The sequence below is a fragment of the Triticum aestivum genome, chromosome 2A (genome assembly GCF_018294505.1).
Source record: "Triticum aestivum cultivar Chinese Spring chromosome 2A, IWGSC CS RefSeq v2.1, whole genome shotgun sequence".
Taxonomy (NCBI): Eukaryota; Viridiplantae; Streptophyta; class Magnoliopsida; order Poales; family Poaceae; genus Triticum; species Triticum aestivum.
This window is the reverse complement of record NC_057797.1, coordinates 36,972,873-36,990,953: the sequence shown is the minus strand read 5'-3', so window position 1 is coordinate 36,990,953 and position 18,081 is coordinate 36,972,873.

The following is an 18,081-nucleotide window of genomic DNA, read 5'->3' as shown; positions in this document are numbered from 1 at the left end:
CATGTAAACATTGTTGTAGTTGATAATCATGGAGTCGTCGAGCTACGGCCCCAATCTGCCAACACATAAGAAGAACATGACCCATCGCCGACAATGAGAAGCAAAGATAAGAAGGATCACACGGCTTTGTTTCTAGATATTTTTTTGAGTTTTGTTAGAGTTTGTGTCTGACGACTCTAAAGATGGAATAAGGTTCTCCTCATCTAGCCCTGCCCGGTGGTGCGTCTACCATCGTTAAAGGGCACGTGGAGGTGTGTCTCTGACTGATCTCGCAGGGTTCGATCGGTGGTTATCTTTGGTGGATCTACTCGGATATGGTCTTCGTTTGTCTACGTTCATGTGTCTTTCGGTTGGATCCTTCTAATCTACGCTTGTTTTCATCGGCATCGGTTGCTGCTCTGGTGCATTGGGGGCTTAGCATGATGACTTCTCAACTGCCTTCTATAAGAAGTTCTTCCTGCTCTGGTGAGAGAGGGATGATGATGATGACACGTCTTAGTTTCGCTTCGGTGTTTATAGTCATAGCTAGGTAGTCTATGGATCTGGATGTAAATTTTATAATTTATGATGTTTGTTTTACTCCTATGATTGAAGCTGAATAGAACTGAAGTTTCCTAAAAAAATAAATAAATTATGGAGTAATGATTAATTAATTCAGGAGAGTTAAAAAGAACAAATTAGTACTAGTCACACAGTCACAAACTCATGGGCCCTGGATTTGTCCCAACTAAGCTACGAGCCTCCATTTCACTCACCGCTTGCTGGGAAACACCAAAAATGGCACCTTCAAATACCTACGAGACAGAGTTTGGGAAAGGATAAAGGGATGGATGGAGAAACTTTTATTAGTGGCAGGAAAGGAGGTTCTCATAAAATCTGTGGCTCAAGCTTTACCAGTTTTTTTGATGTCTTGCTTCAGATTACCTCAAGGCCTTTGCGAAAGCATTACGTCACTCATTCGCCAATTTTGGTGGGGAAGTAAAAGAGGCAAGAGGAAACCATGTTGGGTAGCTTGGGATTTGATGACCCGACCGAAAAGTTTGGGAGGACTTGGCTTTCGGGATATAGAGATCTTCAACGTGGCCCTTTTGTCTCGGCAAGTTTGGAGATTATTGAATGATCCTTCCTCTCTTAGTGCACAAATCCTTAAAGCATCATATTTCCCACAATGTTCAGTCCTGGAAGCTCAACTAGGTCCACATCCTTCTCAGGTGTGGCGATCTATCCTTGATGGGAGAGATATTATCACCCAAGGAGCTATCCGGCGTATTGGTGATGGAACTACCACGAACATATGGCAACATAGTTGGATCCCAAGGGACGGAATGATGAAGTCGGTAGCCTCTTTAGTTGCTGACCCACCGCAACTGGTTTCAGATCTAATTGATCATACTAGAGCTGCGTGGCGAGAGGACCTGCTCAGACAGGTGTTCATTCCTATTGACGTGGAGGCCATCTTGGAAATCCCGCTCTGTACACGGCTTGTGGACGATTTCTGGGCGTGGAATGCTGACCCAAGGGGGCGTTTTTCCGTTCGCTCAGCTTACAAGATGATTGTCAAGATCAAGATTGGGCGGGAGGCATGGCTGGAGGAAAGGGAGGATCCTTCCAACTCTGAACTTGAGAAGAGGGGGTGGAACTCAGTATGGAACATGCCAGTGCCACCGAAACTGCGTTTTTTCACTTGGCGATTGGCGCAACACTCACTTCCTACCATTGTTGAGGAAATCGTTAACTGGTAGCTGCTCGGTTGGCTGGGGAGTAGGGGATTAATAGGCTAAGCAGCAAGTTAATCAGCCATTTAATCAATTACTCGGGTGATTAATCAATTAATCGGCTACTTGGTGACCCTACGAGTAGGGATTAATCGGCAAGTTAACTGGTTAATCGGATGAATTCTTGAACAGGGCTTCCTACGGGAGATGTCCTAAACCATCGTCATATGGCCACTACGAGTGCATGCTCCCTCTGTGGTGGACATGATAGCTGGCGACATTCTTTGCTGGAGTGTAATGCGTCTAGATGTGTATGGGCACTTTCAGAAGCCGCGATGGTCGAGCACATGCTGGCAACTTCGGAGCCTGACGCACGATTATGGCTCTTTGCTATGAGTGAGTCTCTCCCACCTGAGCAATTTTAGTTGATGATTGTTACTATGTGGGCTATTTGGAGTGCACGGCGGAAAGCTATACATGAAGATATATACCGGACTCCGTTTGCCACTGACAACTTTATCAAAGCTTACTTATCAGATATGGAGTTTCTGAATAAGAAGGAGAAAGCACATGGGATAGCAGTACCACGAGTTCATACGTGGATTCCGCCACCAACAGATCACTACAAGCTCAATGGGGACGCGGCCGTGTCACGCTCGGGCATGTTTGGCACAGTTGGTGTGGTTTGCAGGGATGAAAGGGGTTTGTTCATGGGAGCGTCAGCTCTCGTTCTCAATGGACTGCGCAACCCCCAGGTGCTAGAAGCACTAGCTGTTCGGGAGGCATTAGCTCTTTCAGAAGATCTCTATATCAACCAACTACTGGTGGCCTCAGATTGTAAGGTGGTGGTAGATGCAATCAGGCAAGGAAGCGCAGCAGACTTCGGAGCCATTGTTGAAGAAATCAAAGCTAGAGCAACTACCTTTATTTCATGTTCGTTTACTCATGAGTATAGAACCTCCAATACGGAGGCCCATAATCTCGCAAAGCATGCTTTATCTTTAGGGTTTGACCGACACACTTGGCTAGGACAACCCGGCGATCTTCTTTTTGTACCTATGAACATTATGATTCAGTAATAAAGCTTTGCGAGATTCTCAAAAAAAACCAAAATCCATTTGTGCAGTTGTCACTGTGGGAGGTCCATGAGTTAAATGTGCCATCTTTGTTCTTAAATTGGTTGAATTTCAGGCTGGGATAAAGGAGAGTGCAGCCACCATTGTCGCAAGCGTTAAGATCCTGATCTTAAATGTGCGTTTTGGACTCCCCAATGAGGCAAGGATGGTTCCTATGCTCCTTAAATGCTTTCCCAATGTCGTGCGACTGCATATCATGGTAATTTCCACCAATTCAAGTTTTAGTTTAACATGTTATTACTTGTAAATGGCGTGTGTTCTGATTGAATGCATAGGTCTTCCAAGTCATTTATGCATCACAGCTCTTTATGGTGAATGTGATGATTATGCAATTTTACCACATGTTAAGGTGCCATTCATTGTCAGCGATCATGTCTTCTTTATACGTTGACTAGAGTACACAACTATAATTCTGGGTATTGCATGCTCATCTTCTTATGCTATTTTACCCGTTTTTGTTTCTAAATGTTCGTTTGCTTATTTCACACGGATGCATTTGAGCTGTTGCAAGCTAGTAGCAACATAGCAATCCTGCTATGCTTATTTCACACTGATGACAGATACATATGTGCACATTGCTGTCTACAGTTTCTTAGTGGTATATATGATATAATATAATACCAAAGTTTTAAATCGCGGGCAATTCCATTTCACAGCAGCTTGTCCGTAACGCTAGCCATTTAGCGGCAGCTAGTACATGGTCATTTTCAGCAGAGAACAGGGTATTTTCAGCAGGAAAACAGAGGATTGCAGTATATACTTGGACATAAACTGAAACAAGCATCACCAACTACAACTTACAAACAAGCATCACTAGTTCACAAACATGGGAACCAAGAGCCTGTCATGTTCTGGTTCCAAATGAAAACTTAAACGCGATCACGGGCCTCGCGGCAGATCAGGTAATTTTGGCCATAGCGTCGCGGGGAGCATCCCAGGCAGCGATTGCGCCGCAATAGCTGCACTTTCGCGGGCGACTTTAATCTCTGCATAATACTAGTTGCATCAGTTCAAGAATGTATATCCGATTTTTTAATATTGAAAGTTTGCAGCCTCATTTCTTTCTTCTTTTATGCATGGACGATAATCATGAGAGGCCGAATAACGCACGCACCATCTTAGTTTTTGTATTTTTTTATCTCTGCACTGCTAGCTGCTACTTGGTTGTTGGCACTTTCTGCTAGTTCCATCATGCACATGAAAGCATTTAGTCATGTATGTGACATACTGTTTTTAGAGTTGAGCATTCTCATGTAATTTATGAACCTGAACTGCCAAAAGTAAACCTCCCTTGTTCACCAAAAGACGCACTTTTGTAATACTGTTACCTTATAATTATAATTTCTTCTTCTCCTTCTGAAACAGCTAATAGCAACTGTGGACCAATGTATCTGAGGAGCTAATTCATGTTTTACTTACATTCCTACCAATTTCCTCTAGATATTACATGTAATAATTGTTCTTTCATGCAGCAGATTTTATCGCTTGTAGATTATTTGTTCTGATTGATTTGCATAGACCTGTCAAGTGAATTACCATCAGAGCTATTCACTGTCTATGTTTTCTTCTGCCGTGAAAAGTGAATCCTGTATGTAGTTATTCAAGCAACACATGTTAAGGCTTTCTTCATTCACCAAATGTGTGCACCTCCTTCAATTTCTCTCCAATTATTGACCGATTTGATCTCTTTTTTGCAGTCCAGAAAATGTAATGGGTCCATTGGTAAGCCCAGCCTCAATTTCCAGGAGAATCCCACTGAAAGTGCTATGTTGCACATCAAAGAGCTGTATTTCCGTGAATTCCGAGGGGAACAAGGCGAGGTTGCCTTCCTCAAGTTGATCTTCCCAAAGGTGCTGGAGACCGCGGTGATTATAATGGCAAATCCAAGCTTCACGCCATTTTCAGTAGCCGTAGCGTTCTCCAAACTGAAGGAGGCTTCTGAGGTCATAAGGTGCTGCCAAGTGCTGCTTCTTAAGAGTACAGGGCCCGAAGGAGGCAAAGCATGGAGCTTTAAAGAAGGAAGTGATTTTTCATGTGAGGACCCTTTTTCAACAGTGGAGAGCAGCTTATTCACTCCGGCGCAGTCGAAGTTTATTGGATTTGATGAAGTAGGAAACAGGCATGACATCTGCTGCACAATGCCTGTGAGGAGCGGAAGTTCTTTGGATGTGCTGAACTATGAACCGGGCATGGTATCTGCTTCTTTTGGTAGCCGCCCCTGACTTTGGTGGCCTTACATCGCAAACTTTGCGTCAATTTGTGGCCTGATTGATACTGGAATTGGTATTTTGCTTGCTGTGTAATCTATGCTATCGGTTGCCCTAAGTTTCCTCCTTCAAATGGATGCTCCATCTGGCAGCATGTTCCAGGACATGCAGATTTGCACCTTCTCACCCTGGTTGAGTTGACAAATTTAATGATCATCGGAGCACTCTATGATCTTGGCATGCATTGTAGTGATCATACATATATCTCTGAACTGCATGACCAGGTATCCTTAACCAACAAGGCAACAATGTCTTAGAACACTAAGCCTTGGCATTCCTTTTCAGGCCTTCCGCATATCTGAAAGGGCTTTTGCTGCTTTGCATGTTACTGTGAATCACAAGTAGAATTTTACATATGGGTTGCATATCCACGTGCTTGTCCCTTTTATCTTGTAGCGCTATGTTAGATATTCTTCATTTGCACGAGAGGTTTTGCATGTAATTGTGTGCTTATCTCCTAGTACTAGATTCTATGGTCGTGTGCTTTCCTCTTACAAATACAACTGGTAACATACGTTTTTTCTTTCTTTTGAATTTCGACAATTGGTAAGATGTTAATTTATCAAGCTGCTACAAAGTACAATTGGAAAGCCTTGATAAATGGAGGGCTGGAGACAAGTGTCAAAAACACTCTTATATTATATGATGGAGGGAGTATATAACAAGCATATGCAAATGGCGATCGCAATATCAGCCTCAACCATTGCCTTCTTTCCATTGACGCTTTTCCTGCTCTCATTCATGTAAGGTCTTCGGAGACCCTACTGACATAGTCGGTTCAAGTTCGACGCGACGCTACCTTCTAGGAGCTTTGCCACGTTGGAAAGGGACATTTTTTTTACAGAGTTTAAATATTTGAATTATATATTGTGTTCACATGTTCATAAAATTTATAAAGTGATGTTATACAGTTTTATAAATGTTGGAAATTATGATTAAATAAAGGAAATTTATGGATTCTTTATATGAAACCAAATAGCACATACCAATTTCCCCCCTTTTTGGAGCGGAAGGTAGTATATTGTTTTTTTCTTTGAGAATATATCACATGCAGTAAGGTTGCTGATCCTTTTGTTTTTGAGCAAAGTAAGGTTGTTGAGATGATACATGGGCTTTTGATGGACGACTCAGAAAAGCCATGGGCTCTTTTTTGACTGATTGGGTGGGCTGGGCTTACATGGCCAACATTTGCATGCTGGCAGGCCGCTGCATCCGGGGACTTGTCTCGAAATCTCGCCTCAGTCTGTCTCCACCGCCCACAACGGCGGCGGTCGAGGCTGAGGAAGTTGTCCATCATGTCGGGTGTCCAGCATCCACCCCCTCCCAATGCCGATAGCCAGTATCTAGAGCTCGATGCCCATGTCACCCTTGCTATGTATGCCACTCTTACAGATCAGACCATCGACGACGTGATCGGAGCCACCACCACCTATGCTCTCTTGACACGGATCCGGGATTATTTTGGAAAGTGACAAGACTGGACTTCGACTCGTTTAAAAAGAGTTGCCAATCATGCGGCTTGCTACATGATGCCCAACCGGCAGTATAGAAACCTCAAGCAGGACGGCCTCTCCGTCGACTAGTACGCCTGCCACATCGCGGACGTTGACCATGCCGTCACCGAGGTTAACCTCACCACACAGTTCTTGCACGGCCTCGACACCATTCGCCTGGTCTTGGGTGACAGCGTCCCCTTGCCGCCCTTCGAGGCTGTCTTCTGGCAGGTTAAACTCGTCCCACTGTTTTAAGAGATAGGCTAGATGGACAAAAGTTTAATAATTTCAAAAGGTGAGTTTTTAGGCAAATTTCACAAAAGAAAAAGTTGGGTTGGGCCCTTACGAAGGATCAGATCGTTGGCTGACTCGTGGATCCATACGCACTGGCCCGTTACCAATCCCGTGTAGGAATTCGGCCCAACCAAACATGGAAACCGAGAGCCGAGAGCACCGACCATTCGCCAGTCGCCACACAGTCCACTCCACACAGACTACACGCGGAAGCCCCAAATCCAGAAACCCTCGCCGGCTCATCCACCGGCGCCGCCGTCCACCATGGCCGGGGAGGCGCCATTCACCCTCGTCTACCTAGGGAGAGTGCCACGGGACTCGCAGGAGATGGACGAGGCCATGGGGATGATGCTAACGTACATCTACACCCCGGGGACTTGTCTCGAAATCTCGCCTCAGTTTGTCTCCACTGCCCACAACGGCGGCGGTCGAGGCTGAGGAAGTTGTCCATCATGTCGGGTGTCCAGCATCCACCCCCTCCCAATGCCGATAGCCAGTATCTAGAGCTCGATGCCCATGTCACCCTTGCTATGTATGCCACTCTTACAGATCAGACCATCCACGACGTGACGGAGCCACCACCACCTATGCTCTCTTGACACGAATCCAGGATTATTTTGGAAAGTGACAAGACTGGACTTCGACTCGTTTAAAAAGAGTTGCCAATCATGCGGCTTGCTACATGATGCCCAACCGGCAGTATAGAAACCTCAAGCAGGACGGCCTCTCCGTCGACTAGTACGCCTGCCACATGAAGCTCCTCACCGCCGGTCTCGCGGACGTTGACCATGCCGTCACCGAGGTTAACCTCACCACACAGTTCTTGCACGGCCTCGACACCATTCGCCTGGTCTTGGGTGACAGCGTCCCCTTGCCGCCCTTCGAGGCTGTCTTCTGGCAGGTTAAACTCGTCCCACTGTTATAAGAGATAGGCTAGATGGACAAAAGTTTAATAATTTCAAAAGGTGAGTTTTTAGGCAAATTTCACAAAAGAAAAAGTTGGGTTGGGCCCTTACGAAGGATCAGATCGTTGGCTGACTCGTGGATCCATACGCACTGGCCCGTTACCAATCCCGTGTAGGAATTCGGCCCAACCAAACATGGAAACCGAGAGCCGAGAGCACTGACCGACCATTCGTCAATCGTCACACAGTCCACTCCACACAGACTGCACGCGGAAGCCCCAAATCCAGAAACCCTCGCCGGCTCATCCACCGGCGCCACCGTCCGCCATGGCCGGGGAGGCGCCGTTCACCCTCGTCTACCTAGGGAGGGTGCCACGGGACTCGCAGGAGATGGACGAGGCCATGTGGATGATGCTAACGTACATCTACACCCCTCCCCCCTCCCGTCCACGACGGCGCGCGGCTCACCGCCCTCGCCGCCTCCTCTGACGGCGTCGACCGCATCAGCCGCCTCCCCGACGAGCTCCTCCGCAACATCGTCGCCCGCCTCCCCGTCAAGGACGCCGCGCACACCACCGTGCTCTCCTCCTCCTGACGCGCGCTCTGGCCCTCCACGCCCCCCGTCCTTGCCGACGGCTACCTCCTTCCCGAGCGACAGCGCTGGTCGCCTACACCCGGCTACTCCTCGTCCGCCGCCCCCGCCGTCTCCCACATCCTCGAGGCTCACCCGGGCCCCTTCTGTTGTGTCCACCTCGTCTGCAACAGCATGGCCGCGCACCGCGCCCGGCTCGCGCGCCGGCTCCAGCTCCTCGCCGCCAAGGGCGTCCAGGACCTCGTCCTCGTCAACCGCCCATGGCCGCGCGACGTGCCCCTCCCGGTCACGCTCTTCACCATCACCACCCTCACCCACCTTATGGGGGTTGTGCTAATTGGGCAACACCCTAGCACAAATCACTTTTGTACTTTGTGTGTCTTCAACACCCAAGCGTGCATTATTTTTCCATTTACTGCCTCGGGTTTTTGTTTTCTACATGTCAAGGTGCAATCTAGTGATTGGAAACGCCACCTGACATCACCTCCTTTTTCTAAATTATTTTGAGTTTCACCCTTAGCAAACTTTCAAACGCTTGGTAGATGCCATCCATTTTAAATCCTTATATGAGTTTATTATTATTTTCTAATTTCTCATTCTCTTTCCAATAGAGCTTTATTTATTTATTTATTTATTATGATTGCCTGACATTAGTGAGGATGATCTTCGAGTCTCTTTTATTTCACCGCGTTGTAGACGAGGAGCCGTTCATGATGCACGAAGAGACGTGGCAATAACAATAGCATGTGGATCAAGGCAAGCCTTAACCCTAGCTGCAGAACCTACCTTGCGGAAACAGTATTACTATTACTCCCTCCGTTTCTAAATATTTATCTTTCTAGAGATTTTAAATGGTCACCACATACGGATGTATATAGACATATTTTAGAGTGTAGATTCACTCATTTTGCTCCGTATGTAGTCACCATTTGAAACCTCTAGAAAGACAAATATTTAGGAACGAAGGAAGTACTATGCATGTTGCATGCTCGCTATCCAAATCATGTCACACATGAGCCACGGGATTTTATAGGCTCGTAATGATTTTGATTATATTGAAGCCACTAATGTGATAATATGGTTTTATTCTTTTGAGAGTGGTGCCCAAGATTTGCTTATCAAAGGGTCAAGGTGCATAGGGCATCTAAGAATAGACATCGCAACCTAGGCGCGTGCAAATTGGTCTGTACCAAAAACAGTAGTTAATCCCTCCCACCGATAAATAAAATTTATTGCACCAGTGCATGGAGGTTTTCTTGTTCGATGATTGGACCATGCAGGCAGGATCTGGTTTGCCTGCTTCCTCCTCATGCTTCCATCCATGCTTCCACTTCATCCAACGGTTGTCTTTTTTCCTCTTTTCTTTCTAATTTAATCATCCCCTAATTTTAAGGGGTGGGGTCGGGCCTTATTTTGTTTCAATCAAATCAAGCCACGTGCGCGGGAGCACGGATGGGCACACGCCGAGGGAGCAGGCAAGTCTCGTCCATGCAGGCATGCGTGATTAACTAGTCACAATGGGAGTAACTTAACTAGTAACATCACACATTTCAATACAAGATTGCTTATGTGACAGCTAATTAATGAGGAGAGAGGGATTTGTGATAACTTAGCTAGTTATTGTAACATCACATATTTCAAGGCATAATGAGTCTATAACCTAATAAATAAACTCTTTCATGACACCACTCATATGTTACTACCCACTATGAAGGTATAGGGGGTGTTTGGTTCAGGGACTTTTTAGTCCCAGAGACTAGAAAAAATCCCTAAAAAGTCCCTAGGAACCAAACGGGAGGGACTTTTTCTACAGAGACTAGAAAAAGATTCTACTAGAGAGTCTTTTTTGATTAGTGCCTGGGGCTAGAAAAAATCCTAAGACTTCTCAATCAAACACCCCCATAGTAACATAAAATAGTAATATTGGCAAGTTACTATTCTATGTTACCCCTCGCTATGAGAAGTCTAATATCCTGGGAAGCGGACGGACACCTACACCGGTGCATGGCGGGAAGTAGTTTCAACTTAATTAATCACGGGCATCAAGTCCCTCGTCATTGGTGGTGACGACTGACGAGGATGTCACCGGAGAGTACTTCCCATCCTTCCAGCGCTTTGGCAAGATGTCGCCGAGCGGGATCGACGATAGTCATCAGCATAAACAAGTGCCATGATTTTAGTTTAAATTTTTAAAACAACCAAAGAAAATAGTACGTAATTAGAAAAAAAATCTACAAAAATGGTCAGGAATCGATTCCGGGATAATTGCGATAAAATGAACTGAAAAATTAGCCAGAGGTCTAGAAAAATCCAAATGTTCACCTCTAGAAAAATATAAGGATTTTTTTCTTTATGTAATTGGCAATATAAGGATTTTCAATGCAATTCACCGCACAATACATATAAATATTTTTCTAGATCAAAATCAAAAACTCTATCAAGATTAAATTTTGGAATACCCTCAGTTATACGTTTCATTTCTTCATAACCCAAAAGAAGGCTAAGCTCTTTATGATGCTCAAGGGTAATCAAATTATCACAATGTTTGGACACGACTTGATTATGAAACAAACATCATTGGAGCTTTAAATGACCATGTTCATTGCAAAGTTCACAAGGGGCACGAAAAATATTGAATCTTTCAACACATTCATCTAGGCTTTCTTGCAACGATTTTGTTTCTAAGTACTTATGCCTCTTGCAATATCTATCTTCCCTATTTGGTGTGTACTTGCAAACTCAGTCTACTCCACAAAAATTGACATGTTTATACGAGGCACTTTCATCATAACTAGTGCAATCATCATTAGCATCATGGATATTCAAAGAATTCGTACTAACAACATTGCAATCATGCTTATCATTCAAATATTTAGTGCCAAATTTTTTATAGATTTATTCTTCTAGCACTTGAGCACAATTATCCTTTCCATCATACTCACGAAAGATATTAAAAAGGTGAAGCGTCTGAGACAAACTCAATTCCATTTTTTATAGTTTTCTTTTATAAACTAAACTAGTGATAAAATAAGAAACTAAAAGACTCGATTGCAAGATCTAAAGATATACCTTCAAGCGCTAACCTCCCCGGAAACGGCGCCAGAAAAGAGCTTGATGTCTGAGGAAGTCCTGGATTAGGGGGTGTCCGGATGGCCGGACTATACCTTCAGCCGGACTCATGGACTATGAAGATACAAGATTGAAGACTTCGTCCCGTGTCCGGAAGGGACTTTCCTTGGCGTGGAAGGCAAGCTTGGCGATACGGATATGTAGATCTCCTACCATTGTAACCGACTTTGTGTAACCCTAACCCTCTCCGGTGTCTATATAAGCCGGAGGGTTTTAGTCTGTAGGACAACAGACAGAACAACAATCATACCATAGGCTAGCTTCTAGGGTTTAGCCTCTCCGATCTCGTGGTAGATCTACTCTTGTACTACCCATATCATCAATATTAATCAAGCAGGACGTAGGGTTTTACCTCCATCAAGAGGGCCCGAACCTGGGTAAAACTTCGTGTCCCTTACCTCCTGTTACCATCCGGCCTAGACGCACAGTTCGGGACCCCCTTCCCGAGATCCGCCGGTTTTGACACCGACATTGGTGCTTTCATTGAGAGTTCCTCTGTGTCGTCGCCGTTCGGCTTGATGGCTCCTACGATCATCAATAGCGATGCAGTCCAGGGTGAGACCTTCCTCCCCGGACAGATCTTCGTCTTTGGCGGCTTCACACTGCGGGCCAATTCACTTGACCATCTGGAGCAGATCGAAAGCTATGCCCCTGGTCGTCAAGTCAGATTTGGAAGTTTAAACTACACGGCTGACATCCGCGGGGACTTGATCCTCGACGGATTCGAGCCACTGCCGAGCGCGCCGCACTGTCGCGACGAGCATGATCTAGCTCTACCGCCGAACAGTGCCCTGGAGGCCGCACCCGCATCGGCTTCGACCCTTAATTCGGAGCCAACTGCACCGATCGAGGATGGGTGGTTAGACGCCGCCTCGGGGGCTGCGATCCCAACGGCGATCGAGCCGAACACCAGCCCCGCACTCCACGAGACTCGTGACTCCAAGGAGCCGGACTCCTCTCCGGACTCCGAACCCTCCGCGCCCCTGCCGATCGAATCCGATTGGGCGCCGATCATGGAGTTTACTGCCGCGGACATCTTTCAGCACTCGCCTTTCGGTGATATTCTGAAGACACCAAAGTCTCTCTCTTTATCAGGAGAGCCCTGGCCGGACTACGGTCAGCAAGGTTGGGATACAGACGATGAAGAAATTCAAACACACCCACCACCCACTTTGTAGCCACTGTCGATGATTTAACTGACATGCTCGACTTCGACTCTGAAGACATCGACGGTATGGACGCCGATGAAGGAGACAATGAAGAACCAGCGCCTACTGGGCCCTGGAAAGCCACCTCGTCATATGACGTATACATGGTGGACGCACCAAAAGATGACGACAAGGAGCGGAAGGACGCACCGAAGGCTTGTTCCCTCGAGAAGTAGTCAAAGCGGCGACGCAAGCGCCGCCCCAAATCCCGCCTGACAGAAATAACAATCACACAGACCCAGCGCTGGAGCAGGGCGAACCGCTGCCGGACAACGGCAATCCGGATAATCAAACCGAACAAACAAATTCTATCAAGGATAATAGTCTGGCCGACATAACGCCGGACAGGCACCCGGAGCAGCAGAATGCCCGTAAAAGGCTTGTTTCCACTGCGAGAAGTCTTAAAAAGCAGAAGCAAAGGCTCAAGGCTGCGCAAGACACACTCCAATTCAGATGGAGTAAAATACTCAACACAGCAGCGAGGTACGGCGACAATCGCCCCTCCAAGAGCTACCCAAAGCGGAAGCTGCTACCTGAATTCAATGAGGAGGCCTCAGACCCCCCACAACCAAATTTCAAAGCAGCCACCTGGCCGGATAGACGACCCCTCTACCAACACAGAGCGGCATACAACGCCACTCACAATACAACACGCGACCCATGCGAGGGCTCGCACCCAAAGGACGGCGCAACAAGATCCATCTATGGACCACGCAAGCGCGCCCCAGCATACAATTCAACACAACAAACATCCGAACAACGCGGTACACCCAGCTACAAGGGTGCCGCACACCCCCTATATTTCACCGATGAGGTGCTGGACCATGAATTTCCAGAGGGATTCAAACCCGTAAACATAGAGGCATACGACGGAACAACAAACCCTAGGGTCTGGATTGAGGACTACATCCTTCATATCCATATGGCTCGAGGAGATGATCTCCATGCCATCAAGTACTTACCCCTTAAGCTCAAAGGGTCAGCTCGTCACTAGCTTAAAGGCCTCCCCGAAAGCTCCATTGGAAGTTGGGAAGAGCTCGAAGACGCCTTTCGGGCAAATTTTCAAGGGACTTATGTCCGACCCCCGGATGCTGACAATTTGAGTCATATAACTCAACAGCCCGGAGAGTCAGCCCGAAAGCTTTGGAACATGTTTCTTACCAAAAAGAACCAGATTGTCGACTGTCCGGACGCCGAAGCCTTGGCAGCTTTTAAGCATAGCGTCCGTGACGAATGGCTCGCCAGACACCTCGGCCAAAATAAGCCGAGAACGATGGCCGCATTAACAAACCTCATGACCCGCTTTTGCGCGGGTGAGGACAGCTGGCTAGCCAGATGCAGCACCAGCGACCCCAGTACATACGAAGTTAGAGATGGAAACGGGAAATCACGGTGCAACAGCAATAACAAACGCTGGAATAAAGAAGAAAGCACGAAGGGCATGGCAGTAAACGCCGGATTCAAAAGCTCTCGGCCAGGTCAACAAAAGCCGCCCTCTAAAGGCACCAGGGACGAACTGTCCAGCCTCAACAAAATTCTGGACCAAGTATGTCAGATCCATAGTTGTGACGCCCGGGTAATTAAGCTACAGTGATCCTCTGCTAGTGTTGCCATGTCACCTCGATTATAGTTGCTAATCTCGAGTTAGTTCAAAACGGTTTCGAAATTCAATTCAAAATTATGGTGGCGATAAAAGTTTTCAAAAATTAAAACTGAAATGTTCGGGGGTTGTCAAATATTACAAAGTTAATTATGGTGGAGTAAACACATTTTTATAAAATGTCTAAGTTGTTAAAATGAATTAAAGCAGAAAAGGAAAAATAAGAAAAGAAAACAAACAAAACAAATAGAGAGAAAGAAAACCCCCCTGGCCAACTGGGCCAAACGGCCCAGCCGGCCGGCCCAATGGCCCACCCGGCCCCCTCACTCCCCTTATCCCCTCGGTCCACACCCGACCGAACCCTAGCCCGCACCCCACTCGCCCCACTCGCCCCCCTCCCGCATCGCCCGCTCCTCCCCCCGATCTGGATCGAGATCGGGGGCTCGACGCCGACGCCGCCCGGTGCTGTCCCGCCGGACGCCGACGCCCCCATCGCCACACGACGCCGGCCCCGTCCTCCCCTCCTCCCCGACCAGTCACCCAGGACGCCGGCGCCCCCTTGCCGCACGCCCGACGCCCCACGTCGCCTCGGATCCGTCCCCGTCTCTCGCCGGGACCACATCGCCGGACCGCCGCCTCCTCGCCCCTCCTCGCCGGTCTTCCCCGACCGCCCCCGAGCCCACTGCCCCGTTACCCTACGCGCCCCCCTCGTGAGCTTCCCCTTCGCTCCCCCCTCTCCCCCTAGGACGCCACCGCGTCGCCCTCCGCCCTGGCCGTCGCCCTGCTTGGCCACGCCGGCGCCGTCCGCTGCCGCCGAGCCCCCTGCTGCCCGTTCCCGCCGCTCGCCGGAGCTGGCCGGCCCTTTTTCCCCCTACCTCGCCGGATCCTGGCGCCCTGCTGCCCCCCCCTCGGCATCTTCCCTCCGGTGGTCGCCGGCGCCCACGCGCCCGCCCGGCCATGCCCCGGTTCCCCTCCTCGCCCGCCGATTTGGGCGAACGCCCAGTCGGGCGGGCCCGACCCGCGAGCCCCCCCCCCGGGCCACTGACCACAGGGCCCCGCCCCAAAACGTTTTTCTTTGGAAAAAATAGAGGAATAATAAAATATATATAATAAAATAGAATAAAAATAATTAATAAAAATAAAAATGATTTAATAAGATTAATTATTAATTAATTAATTAATTAAGTTAATTAATCCGGTTTAATTAATTGAATTAACTAGTTAATTTTAATTAAACTGTAATTAGGATTAATCTAAACCCTAAATAAACCTAACAGTGTATGCCAGGTGGGACCCACGGGACCCACATGTCAGTTGACCAGTCAACGCCTTTGTTGACTGCTGATGTCATGCTGATGTCATGCTGACGTCAGCATGCATTGTTCTGGATAATGTTGAATTTAAATAATTAAATAAATCCTAAAAATGAATTAAATCTTTTAAAATTAATATTAAATAAACCGTAGCTCGGATGGAAAAACTTTGTACATGAAAGTTGCTTAGAACGACGAGACGAATCCGGATACGCGGTCCGTTCGTCCGCCACACACCCCTAACCTATCGAACCCGCAACTTTCCCCCTCCGGCTCCTCTGCCCGAAAACACGAAACACCGGGAATACTTTCCCGGGGGTTTTCCCCCCTTCACCGGTATCACCTACTACCGCGTTAGGGCACACCGAACACCGCGTATTGCCTTGATATATTTTGTGGTGCTTTGTTTGCTCTGTATTCATTATTTCTTCCCCCTCTTCTCTCCGGTAGACTACGAGACCGACGCTGCTGCTGACCAGTTCGACTACGGAGTTGACGACCCCTCTCTCTTGCCAGAGCAACCAGGCAAGCCCCTCCCTTGATCACCAGATATCGCCTATTCTCCTCTATACTGCTTGCATTAGAGTAGTGTAGCATGTTACTGCTTTCCGTTAATCCTATTCTGATGCATAGCCTGACATTGTCGCTACATCTGTTGATACCTTACCTGCAATCCTAAATGCTTAGTATAGGATGCTAGTTTATCATCATTGGCCCTACATCCTTGTCAGTCTGCCTTGCTATACTATCGGGCCGTGATCACTTGGGAGGTGATCACGGGTATATACTATACATACATACATACTATACAGATGGTGACTAAAGTCGGGTCAGCTCATTGAGTACCCGCAAGTGATTCTGACGAGGGGGCTGAAAGGACAGGTGGCTCCATCCCGGTAGAGGTGGGCCTGGGTTCCCGACGGCCCTCGACTGTTACTTTGTGGCGGAGCGACAGGGCAGGTTGAGACCACCTAGGAGAGAGGTGGGCCTGGCCCTGTTCGGCGTTCGCGGATACTTAACACGCTTAACGAGATCTTGGTATTTGATCTGAGTCGGCTACGAGCCTATACGCACTAACCATCTACGTGGGAGTAGTTATGGGTATCCCAGCGTCGTGGTATCAGCCGAAGCACTTCAGACGTCAGCGACGGAGCGGCGCGCGCCGGATTGGACTGGAACGCCACTTAGGGCTAGGTCTGCTTCCGGCCGCCCACGCAACGTGCAGGTGTGCTCAGGGCGATGGGCCCAGACCCCTGCGCGCTTAGGTTTAGACCGGCGTGCTGGCCTCTCTGTTGTGCCTAGGTGGGGCTGCGACGTGTTGATCTTCCGCGGCCGGGCATGACCAGGAAAGTGTGTCCGGCCAAATGGGATCAAGCGTGTTGGGTAAGTTGGTGCACCCCTGCAGGGAAGTTAATCTATTCGAATAGCCGTGATCTTCGGTAACAGGACGACTTGGAGTTGTACCTTGACCTTATGACAACTAGAACCGGATACTTAATAAAACACACCCTTCCAAGTTCCACAGACAACCCGGTGATCGCTTTTCCACAGGGCGACGAGGAGAGGATCGCCGGGTAGGATTATGCTATGCGATGCTACTGGAGATGCTACTTGGAGATGCTACTTGGAGGACTTCAATCTACTCTCTTCTACATGCTGCAAGACGGAGGCTGCCAGAAGCGTAGTCTTCGACAGGATTAGCTATCCCCCTCTTATTCTGGCATTCTGCAGTTCAGTCCACCGATATGGCCCTTTACACATATACCCATGCATATGTAGTGTAGCTCCTTGCTTGCGAGTACTTTGGATGAGTACTCACGGTTGCTTTTCTCCCCTCTTTTCCCCCTTTCCTTCTTTACCTGGTTGTCGCAACCAGATGCTGGAGCCCTGGAGCCAGACGCCACCGTCGACGACGACCCCTACTACACCGGAGGTGCCTACTACTACGTGCAGCCCGCTGACGACGACCAGGAGTAGTTAGGAGGATCCCAGGCAGGAGGCCTGCGCCTCTTTCGATCTGTATCCCAGTTTGTGCTAGCCTTCTTAAGGCAAACTTGTTTAACTTATGTCTGTACTCAGATATTGTTGCTTCCGCTGACTCGTCTATGATCGAGCACTTGTATTCGAGCCCTCGAGGCCCCTGGCTTGTATTATGATGCTTGTATGACTTATTTATGTTTTAGAGTTGTGTTGTGATATCTTCCCGTGAGTCCCTGATTTTGATCGTACACATTTGCGTGCATGATTAGTGTACGATTGAATCGGGGGCGTCACAAGTTGGTATCAGAGCCGACTGCATGTAGGAATCCCCCTTCCACACTCCTTGGCCGAAGTCGAGTCTAGACATTGCAAAACTTTTACTAACTTGGCTGTGTGCCTTACGGGCCCACGTCGCCATCGGGTGGTACTAGGATCTTTTACTCCTCGAC